At 40.8% G+C, this 14,791-nt stretch overlaps 1 protein-coding gene across 2 annotated transcripts in view; it reads right to left on the minus strand.

The window, feature by feature from the left end:
- Positions 1-13,439, minus strand: part of NUP98 (nucleoporin 98) — a 215,734-nt gene extending 202,295 nt beyond the window's left edge. For both annotated transcript variants that reach the window (XM_030199826.1, XM_030199825.1), the window contains exon 1: positions 13,348-13,439. The gene's annotated coding sequence lies outside the window, so the exon portion shown is untranslated. The remainder of the gene's footprint in view (positions 1-13,347) is intronic.
- Positions 13,440-14,791: the final 1,352 nt, after the last annotated feature.

The following is a 14,791-nucleotide window of genomic DNA, read 5'->3' on the forward strand; positions in this document are numbered from 1 at the left end:
GAGAAAAGTCAGAGAATCTCAGACAGTATTTTTTTTTTGTTATCCTTGAACCGAATCTTAAGCTGACTAGTCTTCCTGAAAGCACAGGCCTTGAATCCCCAAGATCCTTCACCAAATAAAAGCTTGTCCTTAAAAGGCAGTCTAACCAGCCTTTGCTTGGATGCTGCATCTGCCACCCAATGGTGCAGCCACAACAACCGGCATGATACTACAGCCAGGAAGATCTGGTCAATAAACAAACCAAGTCATACAAGGCATCCACCAAATTAGCCAGTCCGGTCTCCACATCTGGAAACTCTGAGGGAGGCTGAAACCTGGTCTCCAGCATGGCATCAGCCGCCTGCTGGACCCACAAAAGGCACGCACAGGTTGCCTAAGAGCTGCAGACTGCTGCCCATAGAGCCTGAGCTGAGACCTCAAATTAAAGCTTTAAGGTCAAGTCCAGCTTGCGGTACTGGGCATCCTTAAGAGCTATGGCCCCTTCAACTGGTAAGGTAGTCTTTTTTTATCACTGCTGCCAGTAAAGCATCTACTCTCAGTAACGTCAAACAGTCCAGCTCCTCTGAGCCAACGGACAGAGGAGAGGCATAGCCTTGGCCACTCGAAGGATTGCCTTCGATGTAATCCACTGCACAGAAATAAGTTCCTGCATAGCTTTACGAAATGGAAAAGCTTTCAGTGGTCTGTGGGTACTAGCCATCTTCAGATTCACTGCCACAACTGGCTGCACCTCAGGGGCCGAAATATATAAAGCCTGCAAGACTTTAGTAAAGAAGGTCGAGAGTTCCTCCTTATGGAATATCCAAACTGCCATGGGATCATCTGTTTTTTCTCCAACCAGCTCCCCCTCCTCTAGATCTTCCAAATTCCACGAGGAGAGGAACAGCACAAATTTTCCTGTGAGGACCCCCCCCCCCCCCAGTCAGAAATGGAGTCTAAATGAGGCCGCATGGACCCAATAGCGGTTTGCATAGCTGGAGGGTCTAAGGATATCCCAGGAAGCTATAATGCTGTATCAGAAACTGGCTGCGCCTGCTGGAGACAGAGAATACTTAGGAATCCAGGAGCAAACCGTCCAATAAGAGAGTACAAATTAGTGCTCTCTAACTCCAGTTGCTGGTAAATGGTTACAATCCACTTGTCTCCAGATTCATCTGCTGCTGACGCTAAGGAACAGAATGTACTGTACTTATCTTTGTTTCTATGTCAATCAGTACATGGCAAAATTTGATTTGCACAATGAGAAGTAAATCAAAGTATCTAGTTAGCTCCCACAAAATCCCAAACTAGTCGATAAACGATCAGTTGTCCTTAAACATACCCTCACAGAAAGATAAAAACTAGTACAGTATATTCTTAGTATTGATACACACACACACATATATATAATTATGCTTGATACTGTGATTTAATGGTGATACAGCTATGTGTGGCAACTCTGCTATTATTTGATATGAGAACAGTTGTGCGATGGTTCTCATCTAGTTAGTCTCATTGTATGGTGACTGCATTGTGTGAACTGAGCACTCCATTTAATTTTTTTTTTTTTTTCTAAAACATTACAAAAATGTATGTAAAAGAAAGATTTTTTTTTATGTAGCATTGACTTGTACCATTGACTCAATTTAATTTTGGATTACAGTTGTTAATTACATTTACTCCCTGTTTTATATAAATTCCTCAACAGCAACATGAAAGACTAACCTCAAATAAAAGGAAGCATTTAGTTCCAATTATTGCTGCTAAAGTTTATTAAGTTTTGGGGGTATTTAAGTTTACCATATGGGTGATGTGTGTTGGATAACTGCGTTCCTTAATAAATTAAGATGTGTTATGTGTTTACTCAGGTTCCCTATGTCCAGCATTACATTTTCAGAAACCATGCAGTGTAACATGTATGCAATAGAGGGAAATGGGGGGATTTTTTTCCACATCATTGTAAGGCTTTGAACCTGTTTCAGTTTGACACACATTGCCTTTAGTGATCACCATTAAATATTTTAATTCAACTATGTGTTTACTTTAAAAAGAATATTAGAGATAACTATGAAGCATGATTTTGACTCTTCAGCTAGAATCCAAACTATTACCCAGCTGTGCATGAACAAGGTAAAACAAACAAAAAAAAAAAACAGTAAAGACAAGTGACAGTTATGTACATGGTTCTAAATTTTATGTTAACCATTTGATAAATGTACTGATTTAAAGCCAATAAAGCATTATCTATAAAAGAAGCATACAACAAGGAACATTTACATGGTGATGAAGGGGTTGTTTCTGGTTTTATATTTATTTCTATAAAGAACTGGGGTGCTCATTTTCAGGCACAAAGTCTTACAAACATACATAGTAATATATAACTATGTGCTTTGAAAATAAGACTCTAAATCTAAGCTAATCTGATTTAAAGTCCAACAAATCCCCAAAAGAGTTCAAGGCAGACTACAAAAATAAAGAATATACAGGCATAAACACCTTCAGCAGCAGCATAAAAACCTCATTCCCAGACAGATGTTGGCCAACATTTTGCTCTCGCTGTTTTAAGGTCAGGGTATATTTATATTATCACTCAAAAAGTCTGGCGGCAAGAAATTAGAAAAGCTGGCCAATGTCGGTCTGGGAATACCTTGGTGGCAAGAGAGGATTAGATAAATGTAATATTGCAATATCTCAATTGTGAATGAGTTTAATAGTGTGATAAAAACTGTGAATAATTTATAAAACTGGTATGGAGGTTTTTATGCTGATGATGAAGAGTTGATCAGTTCCAAGAGTGTTTATGCCTGGAGCTCTTTGATGCTTTTCCTCCTACCTCTGTTATGATTTCAAGTGAGATGTTTATATGATTTGAGGACAGTATTTGGTTATTTCGAGTATAAGATCTATCATCACCCTTTGCTGGTTTACCATGCCAGCTCATAAGGTGGAGGAGGGGTCCGCAGGAGGTTTAACAAGTCTGTACACTTCCAAGACCAGAAAAGATAAATTACAGTGCAGATACTATTTCACATACCACTCTAGTCCCTAATCACTTACCCTATTTAAGTAGTAGTAGAAGATATGCTTCAGTTTTTACAAGTCTTAAGACTATAATCTCAGCTGGCGGGCTATTCCAGGCATTTACCACTCTCTCAATACCAATGCATTACTTCATTTCCTCGGAGTCTCCCTCCTCCCTCTCCCCATACTCAGTTTTCTATATGTGACCATCCTTTACATTCTGGAAGAAGGGGCATGATAGATATTCAACTATATCAAATACTTCAGAAGATTATACCAAGTTCACTGAGCTTGCACTGAACTAAATATACAATACAAACAGTAAAAAAGAAGCAGTGTTACTACAAAGACTTACACAATGCCATTTACAAAAAGAGGTTCTTTCCTCAATCCTACAAAACCTTTGGGGGTTTATGTTCATATTTTCTAGTCCCATATTAACTTGGATGCACCTGGATTAGACATTTCAACAGTGGGCCACAATAATTGTTTCTAGTGGGCTACATAATGAGAAATCCCTACGCATGTGACCTGCATTAATATTTTAGTCTCCCATAGCAAGACTTAACTCATCAAAATCCGATAATCTCTTCTAAAAATCTGACTTCATATCCACCAAACCTCAGCAGTTCAAGATTATGTGCATTAGATTACAATTCTTTCCCTAAAATTCTCAGGAAGGGCCCACTGGCCACACATGATGGCTCATGCTAAAATCAAAGACTGTAAATTATCAAAAAACCCTGAAGACTTTTAGAAGAGTGCCAGAAAGGCTGTTAAGATCTTCTTTGATAACAATATATGAGTCCTTGTAGCAATATTTTGTTTACCCTATTTTAAATTGTAGCCTGTTTCTATTAGCAAAAAAACAAAAACAAAAAAAAACATTGCTAAGATTAAAAAAAAAACATGCAAAACTCCACAGAGAAACACATTTTCTATTATTCCACTGACAGTTATTATGATCAACCACCTTTAAGAAGAGATTCACCCAAAATTAGTATACTGTCCTAAACATATAGAATCCTACACGGACCAAGAAAGGGATCTAGGTATCGTCGTTGAAACCTTCTGCTCAGTGTGCTGTTGCGGCTAAGAAAGTAAATAGAATGTTAGGTATTATTAGGAAAGGAATGGAAAACAAAAATGAGGATGTTATAATGCCACTGTATCGGTCCATGGTGTGACCGCACCTCGAATAGTGTGTTCAATTCTGGTCACCACATCTCAAAAAAGATATAGTGGAATTAGAAACGGTGCAGAGAAGGGCGACAAAAATGATAAAGGGGATGGGACGACTTCCCTATGAGGAAAGGCTAAAGCGGCTAGGGCTCTTCAGCTTGGAGAAAAGGCGGCTGAGGGAAGATATGATAAAGGTCTATAAAATAATGAGTGGAGTTGAATGGGTAGATGTGAAGTGTCTATTTACGCTTTCCAAAAATACTAGGACTAGGGGGCATGCAATTAAGCTACAATTTAAATTTAGTCAATTTAAAACAAATCGGAGAAAAATTTTCTTTACTCAACATGTAATTAAACTCTGGAATTCATTGCCAGAGAATGTGGTAAAGACGGTTAGCTTAGCAGAGTTTAAAAAGAGGTTGGGACGGCTTCCTAAAGGAAAAGACCATGGACCATTATTAAATGGACTTGGGGAAAATCCACTATTTTTTTTTTTACATTTGTACCCCGCGCTTTCCCACTCATGGCAGTCTCAATGTGGCTTACATATTGTATACAGGTACTTATTTGTACCTGGGGCAATGGAGGGTTACGTGACTTGCCCAGAGTCACAAGGAGCTGCCTGTGCCTGTATTTCTGGGGTAAGCAGTATAAATTTGACATGTCCAATGCCTTTGACATGGTCAACCATGGAATACTACTATACATCCTGGAATACTTTGGAGCTGGAGGCAACGTTCTTAACTGGTTTAGAGGATTCCTGACAACAAGATCATACCAAGTAATAACTAAAGTGGCGACATCAGCCCCATGGACACCTGAATGGAGTTCCCCAAGGATGCCCCCTTTCACTAACCCTCTTTAACCTAATCCATACATATATGCAGATGTCACGATCTACATACCGTTCAAACGTGATCTAAAGGAAATCACCAACGAGATCAACCAAAGCTTCCAAATCCTGCACTCCTGGGCGGATGCATTTCAGTTAAAACTCAATGCAGAAAAAAACACAATGTCTTATACTCACCTCACAACACAAACAAATTCTCCACCATAACCACTCCAAACTTTTCCCTTCCCGTCTCAAACTCTTTGAAAATTCTTGGAGTTACCATTGAACAAAATCTCACACTTGAAAACCAAGTGAAGAACACAACTAAGAAAATGTTCCACTTCATGTGGAAACTCAAAAGAGTAAAACCTTTCTTCCCAAGGGCTATTTTCCAAAACCTGGTACAGTCAATGGTACTAAGTCACCTGGACTACTGCAATGTACTTTACGCTGGCTGTAAAGAACAGATCATCAAGAAACTTCAAACTGCCCAAAATACCGCAGCCAGACTTATATTTGGAAAAACAAAATACGAAAGTGCAAAACCCCTAAGAGAGAAATTACACTGGCTCCCACTCAAAGAACGTATCGTGTTCAAGATCTGCACAATTGTTCATAAAATCATTTACGGAGACGCCCCTTCATACATGCTTGACCTCGTGGCCCTCCCACCCAGAAACGCCAAAAGATCTGCCCGCACTTTTCTTAATCTACACTTCCCCAGCTGCAAGGATTAAAATACAGACTAACACATGCGTACAGCTTTTCCTTTATGAGCACGCAGTTGTGGAATGCACTACCAAATCACTTGAAAACAATTAACGAAATAACTAACTTTCGCAAATCTTTGAAAACCTCTCTCTTCAACAAAGCCTACCACGAGAATTCATAACTACAACACATCACCACTTCTCCCTATTCTGTCTTCTTTCTATAATTGCTTGATCAGATCGACTTGTTATCCTTGATATCTTTGTAATACCAATTGTATCTTTTGTACCCTAAAATGGTGATGCCATAACAGGTCTTTGTAAGCCACATTCAGCCTGCAAACAGGTGGGAAAATGTGGAATACAAGTGCAATAAATAAATAAATACATAAATAAATAAATAATATTTTGTACTTTTTTGGGATCCTGCCAGGTATTTGTGACCTGGATTGGCCACTGTTTGAAACAGGATGCTGGGCTTGATGGACCTTTGGTCTTTCCCAGTATGGCAATACTTATGTATACTTACACCCCAAAACTCCAGCACTGTTCTGAACAGTGCAGAATAACTTCATCCTAATGCTCAACGCTAACGAGATGCAAATATAGGGACGTTCACAGCATTGAGCATTAGGGAGTTTGGTGGGAAGATTGTGCTTCATGCACGCACACAAGAGTTTCATGGTAAGCTCGGCTCCTGTGAGCATGCATCTGGTAAAACCCGAACATGAAGCACACACTGGATTCTATTTTGTGTGGCCAAACTATAAGCAGTTTTCATTATTTTTTTAGCTTGGATGCTTATATTTAGACGCAGGAAGCAGACGCCAATGTGTGCTTTCGTTTTGGTCTGCTGTTTCTCTCAACCAGAGAGATTAGGAGCTTGTACAAGCTTCCTTCCACTTCCAAAAGCAATCAAAAACATGCTCCAACTTGGTGTTATTTTTTGCAGCAGTAAAGCAGTTCTCTTTTGGGAACTCTTTTCTGAGCATTGGGGAGGAATACAAAATAACCTCATTAACACAAGCTTAACTACACCTGGCATGCTACCTGTTATGTTCATGTGCACACTCATTTGTTCCCATAATCCAGGCCTCTGAACATTCTGTGCAGGTAAATGCAGGCGTTAGTATAGAACTAATGGCCTCTAGCGTCGCTCGGATTTACTTTTGAGCATCCAGGCATTGCATGTTTGCTTCAAGACAAACTATTCCACTTCCTATTTTACTGAAAGGAAGGGAAAGAATCAATACCATTTCACTACAACTGAACACAATCAAGGCTGTGTGTGGGTTTCCCTAAAGGCTTAATTAGTAAATGATTTAACATCCAAACACAATGATACTTATACCCAACAGAACTGCCACAAATTCATTTCCATCATACATAAAGTAACAATCAGTAAAGACTGCAACCAGACTGCTTACAGCAGTTTACGAACCACAAACCACAGTCTCCACCAGGTTGTTTTATTTAAAAAAAAAAAAAAGAGTAAATACTCTTCTCGGTGACCTTACATAACCTCAGCTGGAGATATCCTTGCAACGGATGGAATTAGTTCATATAAAGTGTCACATACCATATAAATTTGTTTATCTTGGGCGGACTGATGGACCGTACAGGTATTTATCTACTGTCATCTACTATGTTACTATGTATGGTTTCTTTTTCAGTGGTGGATTCTAAAACAACAAAAAACATTTATAAACAATCACCCGTGACTACAGTGATTAAGCCATTGCAACAGATATTATTCATCAGCTTACAATACCGAAACCTGCTTAAGCAACAAAAAGTGAGAGGCTAAAATAGATGTAGCCCATATATGTGCCTCAGTTACAGCTGACTCACCTACAATGAACATTGAGACTTGGAGTTTAACACACACGGCTCGGTACCCACTGGCTTATACATGAGAATTACAGAGTTACAGGCCAAATCTGAGAAGCGTGGAGACCCAGCTGTAGTGCCTGAACTCGCTTTCTGTTCCAGGGCAGCTCGTCAGAAAAAGTGCAACAACAAAATAAAGTGACTCAGAAGGCACGCAAGGCGAGTGCCTTTTTTTAAGTAAGGCATATATACTAGGGAAAAAATGCATCCTCAACCATCGGTTATCCGACAGACAGAACTCCTATTGGTACTGGAGGAACAAGTTACATCATCAGCTCATGCTATGGGAATCTCATGGGGCACGACTCTCGCCTAGAAGGCGGCAAAGATTTTTAGTAGTATGGAGGGCTTATTTAAGCAAGATATCCCAAAAGGCATGCAGTCAAGTCCTGAATAATCTTCCATGGGGAGCCCAGTAGAATATAGAAAGCTGTTGATTGGGGGACTCTTGCAGGATTTGGGAGGAAGGGCAGGGTAAAGAGGAATGGTGGGATTCAGGTAGGGGGGAGGGAGGGTAGAAGGGAAGAAGGAGGGAGACACGGGGAAGTAGGGGGAGAGTTAATGGTTCATAAGTACTGGTTGAGATTTCAATTTCTAAAGTTATTATTTACTTATGACGAGTGGTTCATGAAGAATTGATACTTATTAATCCCTCATTCGCAGGGATCCGTTAAATTATTATTATTAGCATTTGTATAGCGCTACCAGACACACGCAGCGCTGAACACCTGACACAGAGAGACAGTCCCTGCTCAAAAGAGCTTACAATCTAAATAATACAGACAGAAGACAATTTACAATTAAGGGCGAGGGAAGTATTGGGTGAAAAGGAACAAGGGGTGGGGGGGAGGCAAATGAGTAATGGCTAGGAGTCAAAAGCAGCAGTGAAAAGGTGGGTTTTCAGCATAGATTTGAAGACAGGTAGAGATGGAGCTAGACGTACAGGCTCAGGAAGTTTATTCCAGGCATAAGGTGCTGCGAGAGAAAAGGAATGAAGCCTGGAGTTAGCAGTGGAGGAGAAGGGGGACGACAAGAGAGATTTGTCCAGTGAGCGGAGGTCACGGGAAGGAATGTAGGGAGAGATGAGAGCGGAGAGGTAATGGGGGGCTGCAGAGTGGATGCACTTAAAGGTCAGTACGAGAAGTTTCAACTGTATGTGGAAGCGGACAGAGAGCCAGTGAAGTGACTTGAGGAGTGGGCTACTGTGGGTATAACGGTTTTGGCGGAAAATAAGTCGTGCTGCAGAATTTTGGAGAGACTGGAGAGGAGAGAGGTGAACATAAGAAAAGTGATATTGGGTCAGACCAGTGGTTCATGTAGCCCAGTATCCTGCTTCCTACAGTGGCCAATCCAGGTCACAAGTACCTGGCAGAAACCCAATCCCAGGGCAAGCAGTGTCTTCCCTCATGTCCATCTCAATAAGAGACTATGGACTTTTCCTCCAGGAACTTGTCCAAACCCAGATAAGCTAACTGCTATTACCACATCCGGCAGCGAATTCCAGAGCTTTAACTATTCTTCGAGTGAAAAAATACTTTCTCCTATTTGTTTTTTAAAAGTATTTCCATGTAATTTAATTGAGTGGCCCCTGGTCTTTGTACTTTTTGAAAGTGAAAAATTGATTCATTTTTACCTGTCCTACACCACTCAGGATTTTATAGACCTCAGTTTTATCCCCCCTCTCAGCGTCTCTTTTTCAAGTTGAAGAGCCCTAATCTCTTTAGCCTTTCCTTATATGGGAGGAGTTCCATCCCCTTTATCATTTTGGTTACTCTTCTTTGAACCTTCTTTAATTCCGCTATATCTTTAATGAATGTCAAATGATGTGACATGCAAGCTGTAGTTGTTTAGTTTAGACTTCAGAATGCACTGCCTGATACTGCTAGGGTACACCATTTGTTTTTGTGTATGTGTGTGTCTGGTTTGTATTTTTTTTTCTGTTTTGTTTTAATTGAATGTACAGTTGTACAGCAGTCTATTACCAGTGTAAGTAATTGCTTGGCATCCTGGGATCATAATGAAGCCTATTTAGAAGAAATCAGACCTTGAGTATAGAAATGATAAATTAATCTGAGAACTTTTCAGAGCCCCAAACATGCAGTTCCTCTGCCTTTAATTGGTCTGACATTGTCTTATTCCTTTTCAGCTTCTAGGTCAATTGATGCTAGTTTTTGTTGGGCTTCGGTACCCCATGCCTTCATTCACAGCTATCAGGATTTTTTTCTTATTGTACATACCCTCCTACTTCACTTTTTAGTCCAGCCACTGAGACAGCAGTTGTCAGCCCCAGGACACGGCCAGAAACTGAACGGAAGACCAGTGAGAAGTAAATTGCAATAATCCAAGCGAGAGGTGACAAGGGTGTGGACAAGGGTTCTGGTAGCGTATTCAGAAAGGGGCGGATTTTGCTAATGTTGTAGATAAAGAAACGACAGGTTAGATCTGTTGAATATGCGCAGAGAAGGAGAGGAATCAAAGATGACTCCAAGATTACGCGCCAAGGAGACAGGGAGGATGTGAGAGCCATTAACAGAGATAAAGAATGGGGGAAGAGGGGAGGAGGATTAAATGAGAGAAAGTATTTGCTTGGGGAGGGAGGGGTTTGGAAAGCTGTGTGTTCAAAACGCCTGGCAGATACAGAAAGGAAGAAGGGTGGTGGGGTGCAAGTGTAAATTTTGAGATCAGTGTCCAGCACTTAGGTGTAGTGAATGCAACCGTGGCTGATATCTATATTTATTTATTTGTGGCATTTCTATCCCACGTTTTCCCACCAATTTGCAGGCTCAATGTGGCTTACATTTGCCGTAATGGCGGTTGCCATTTCCGGGTAACAGAATTACAAACGGTATTGCGTTAAGGTGCATCCATACATGGTAACATAATATATACGGTACAGATCATGGTATATACCCTGTGCATACATACATGATGAGGAAGAATACATTATGGTATTGCAAGAAGGTTCCTGAGTAATAAATTGGATTGTAACATACCTTAGGTCATCGACTATAGAGAGACCCTATTCGACATAAGGTTTATTTATTGCATTTGTATCCCACATTTTCCAAACCAATTTGCAGGTTCAATGTGGCTTACATTTGCTGTAATGGCGGTTGCCATTTCCGGGTACCAGAATTACAAATGGTATTGCGTTAAGGTGCACCCATACATGGTAACATACATGGAACATAATATATATATATCATAATATATATATATCCTTACTCAAGGCCCATCTCTTCTCCCTTGCTTTTGGCGCCTAACCACCTTCCCCATTCCAGATACCTACACTGACTACATAGCTTATTACCTTTAGATTGTAAGCTCTCTTGAGCAGGGACTGTCCTTCCCCTTGTCTAAACTTGTACAGCGCTGCGTAACCCTGGCAGCGCTATAGAAATGCTAAGTAGTAGTAGTAGTAGTGGTACAGATCATGGTATATACCCTGTGCATACATACATGATGAGGAAGAATACATTATGGTATTGCAAGAAGGTTCCTGAGTAATAAATTGGATTGTAACATACCTTAGGTCATCGACTATAGAGAGACCCTGTTCGACATAAGGTTTATTTATTGCATTTGTATCCCACATTTTCCAAACCAATTTGCAGGTTCAATGTGGCTTACATTTGCTGTAATGGCGGTTGCCATTTCCGGGTACCAGAATTACAAATGGTATTGCGTTAAGGTGCACCCATACATGGTAACATACATGGAACATAATATATATATAATATATATATATCCTTACTCAAGGCCCATCTCTTCTCCCTTGCTTTTGGCGCTTAACCACCTTCCCCATTCCAGATACCTACACTGACTACATAGCTTATTACCTTTAGATTGTAAGCTCGCTTGATCAGGGACTGTCCTTCCCCTTGTCTAAACTTGTACAGCGCTGCGTAACCCTGGCAGCGCTATAGAAATGCTAAGTAGTAGTAGTAGTAGTGGTACAGATCATGGTATATACCCTGTGCATACATACATGATGAGCAAGAATACATTATGGTATTGCAAGAAGGTTCCTGAGTAATAAATTGGATTGTAACATACCTTAGGTCATCGACTATAGAGAGACCCTATTCGACATAAGGTTTATTTATTGCATTTGTATCCCACATTTTCCAAACCAATTTGCAGGTTCAATGTGGCTTACATTTGCTGTAATGGCGGTTGCCATTTCCGGGTACCAGAATTACAAATGGTATTGCGTTAAGGTGCACCCATACATGGTAACATACATGGAACATAATATATATATATAATATATATATATCCTTACTCAAGGCCCATCTCTTCTCCCTTGCTTTTGGCGCTTAACCACCTTCCCCATTCCAGATACCTACACTGACTACATAGCTTATTACCTTTAGATTGTAAGCTCGCTTGATCAGGGACTGTCCTTCCCCTTGTCTAAACTTGTACAGCGCTGCGTAACCCTGGCAGCGCTATAGAAATGCTAAGTAGTAGTAGTAGTAGTGGTACAGATCATGGTATATACCCTGTGCATACATACATGATGAGCAAGAATACATTATGGTATTGCAAGAAGGTTCCTGAGTAATAAATTGGATTGTAACATACCTTAGGTCATCGACTATAGAGAGACCCTATTCGACATAAGGTTTATTTATTGCATTTGTATCCCACATTTTCCAAACCAATTTGCAGGTTCAATGTGGCTTACATTTGCTGTAATGGCGGTTGCCATTTCCGGGTACCAGAATTACAAATGGTATTGCGTTAAGGTGCACCCATACATGGTAACATACATGGAACATAATATATATATATAATATATATATCCTTACTCAAGGCCCATCTCTTCTCCCTTGCTTTTGGCGCTTAACCACCTTCCCCATTCCAGATACCTACACTGACTACATAGCTTATTACCTTTAGATTGTAAGCTCGCTTGATCAGGGACTGTCCTTCCCCTTGTCTAAACTTGTACAGCGCTGCGTAACCCTGGCAGCGCTATAGAAATGCTAAGTAGTAGTAGTGGTACAGATCATGGTATATACCCTGTGCATACATACATGATGAGGAAGAATACATTAATTATGGTATTGCAAGAAGGTTCCTGAGTAATAAATTGGATTGTAACATACCTTAGGTCATTGACTATAAGACCCTATTCGACATAAGGTTTATTTATTGCATTTGTATCTCACATTCCCCCACCTATTTGTAGGCTCGATGTGGCTTACAGAGTTTTGTAACATTGTCATTACAGGACAACAGATATATTACGTTTAAGTTAGGGAAGAAAGAAGAAGGGAGGGAGGGAGGGAGTGATTAGGGTGATTAGGTTTAAAGTGGTCTTGCTGTGGCAATCAAGCTCATTTTCAAAGCACTTAGCCTCCCAAAGTTCCATGGAACTTAGCCTCCCAAAGTGCTTTGAAAATATGCCTCAGTTATGCCCAATACAACTTGTTCAACGTAAAGCGACTCGAAAGGGAAGTCGTAAGAGCCCACCCGGGTCCCCAGACACAGTAACCAGCGGTGAGTGACCGGTACTAAAAGGAAAAAGCACATGACAGGGCGAAGGGACTCGAGGGGAGGAAGAGCTCGTCCAACTTTGCAGAAGGCCGCCGGGCCAGGACACCGGCCTGGAGGGGGGGGAGGGGCGTCGTCGAGCTCCCACCACACACCCGCCATTAGGGCCCCACCACACACCCGAAACCACCGCCTTCCGCTCCCCCCCCCCCCTCACCAGCTACTCACCTCAGTCACACAGCAGCCGCCGACCCCGCGCGAGCTCCGAGCGACCAGCCCAGCCCGCGCAGCCCCAGAAGGAAACTGCGTCAGCGCACCGACCGACGGTAAACAGGCGACGTCAGAGCGCCCCTGACGTCTTTCCTCGGCCCTTCCCTCCTCAGTGGACGTCTGGCTTGTCACTCAGACTGGCCCAACCTACACCTCGGCCCACGGCCATTGGTTGGAATTTTGAAAGCGGTAACCTCCCCGTTCTGGGTCCGCCCCCTTTTCCCGCTAAATAAACTTTATTTGGCAAATGTGAAGGAGGCAGGTCAGTGGACTTATTTATTGACGTTTTGGTCGAGTGACGTCAAAGAGCCTGAGAAGTGATTGGCCCTGAAATCCAACAGGACCTGTTGCCCTTAAACTCATTCGTTGGAAGGATAACTCATGTGCTGGAATTGGGTTATATTGTATAAGAAATATGAACATAATTTAAGTTGTACTTTCCAGAAATCTCGTAAACTGTTAACATGGAAAATTTAGATAATTATTTAACTAGTATATCAATTGCAAAGGTCAGCCACTTTGTTATTTGTTATCTGACAATATTTATACTTTGATTCTGGATATTATTATTATTCTTTATCATCTTTGTACATATTGTTTGTTTTATATGTTACTTGCTATCTTTATTTTTACCGCATTGAGCCTGCTTTGTGTGGGAAAGCGCGGGGTACAAATGTAATTTATTTCTTTATTTTAGCGCATTTATATCCCACATTTCCCCACAAGCGCAGGCACAATGTGGCTTACAACAGTGCAGGAAACAAATGCAAATAAACAAACGTAATAAATAAATAAATATTCACTCATTGCACTCCTGCTTTCTCTGTAGTACTTGTACTGTTCTTGCTAATATTATACATTTGTGACTTATTTATTCCTGAATTTAACTATATATTTTTGTATTTTCAATAACATGCAATAAAATATATTTTAATAGCTTTTAAATTAAAGACATATAATGCTTACATAGCCTAGTGGTTAGTGCTGTGGACTTTCATCCTGAAGAACTGGGTTCAATTCCCACTGCTCCCTGTGATGTCATTTAGCCCTCCATTACCCCATGTCCAAATAAGTACCTGTATGCTTTGAATGTAGTTGCAACAAAACACAGAAAGGAGGTTTATCAAGTCCCATTCCCTTACATAAACACAAGCACTATGAGTTAAGGCATCAATCATCACCTACGCCCTGTTTCTATGGGAAAAGATCTGCCTGAGTCAGGCACTAACTGGAAAAGGAAGGAATTACAGACAATTGCTAGGTCAGACTCTCGTCAGATTGCATTTATAGCCCACTAACAGACTATAGTGAATTTTGCTGCTATTTTCCTGGGAATAGAAGCAGTTTTTCCTCATTATTTCCTGGGAAATGTTTTCTCTGATCTCTTTGACTTTGTTTCTTC

This window comes from Microcaecilia unicolor, chromosome 4, assembly GCF_901765095.1.
Source record: "Microcaecilia unicolor chromosome 4, aMicUni1.1, whole genome shotgun sequence".
Classification (NCBI taxonomy): Eukaryota; Metazoa; Chordata; class Amphibia; order Gymnophiona; family Siphonopidae; genus Microcaecilia; species Microcaecilia unicolor.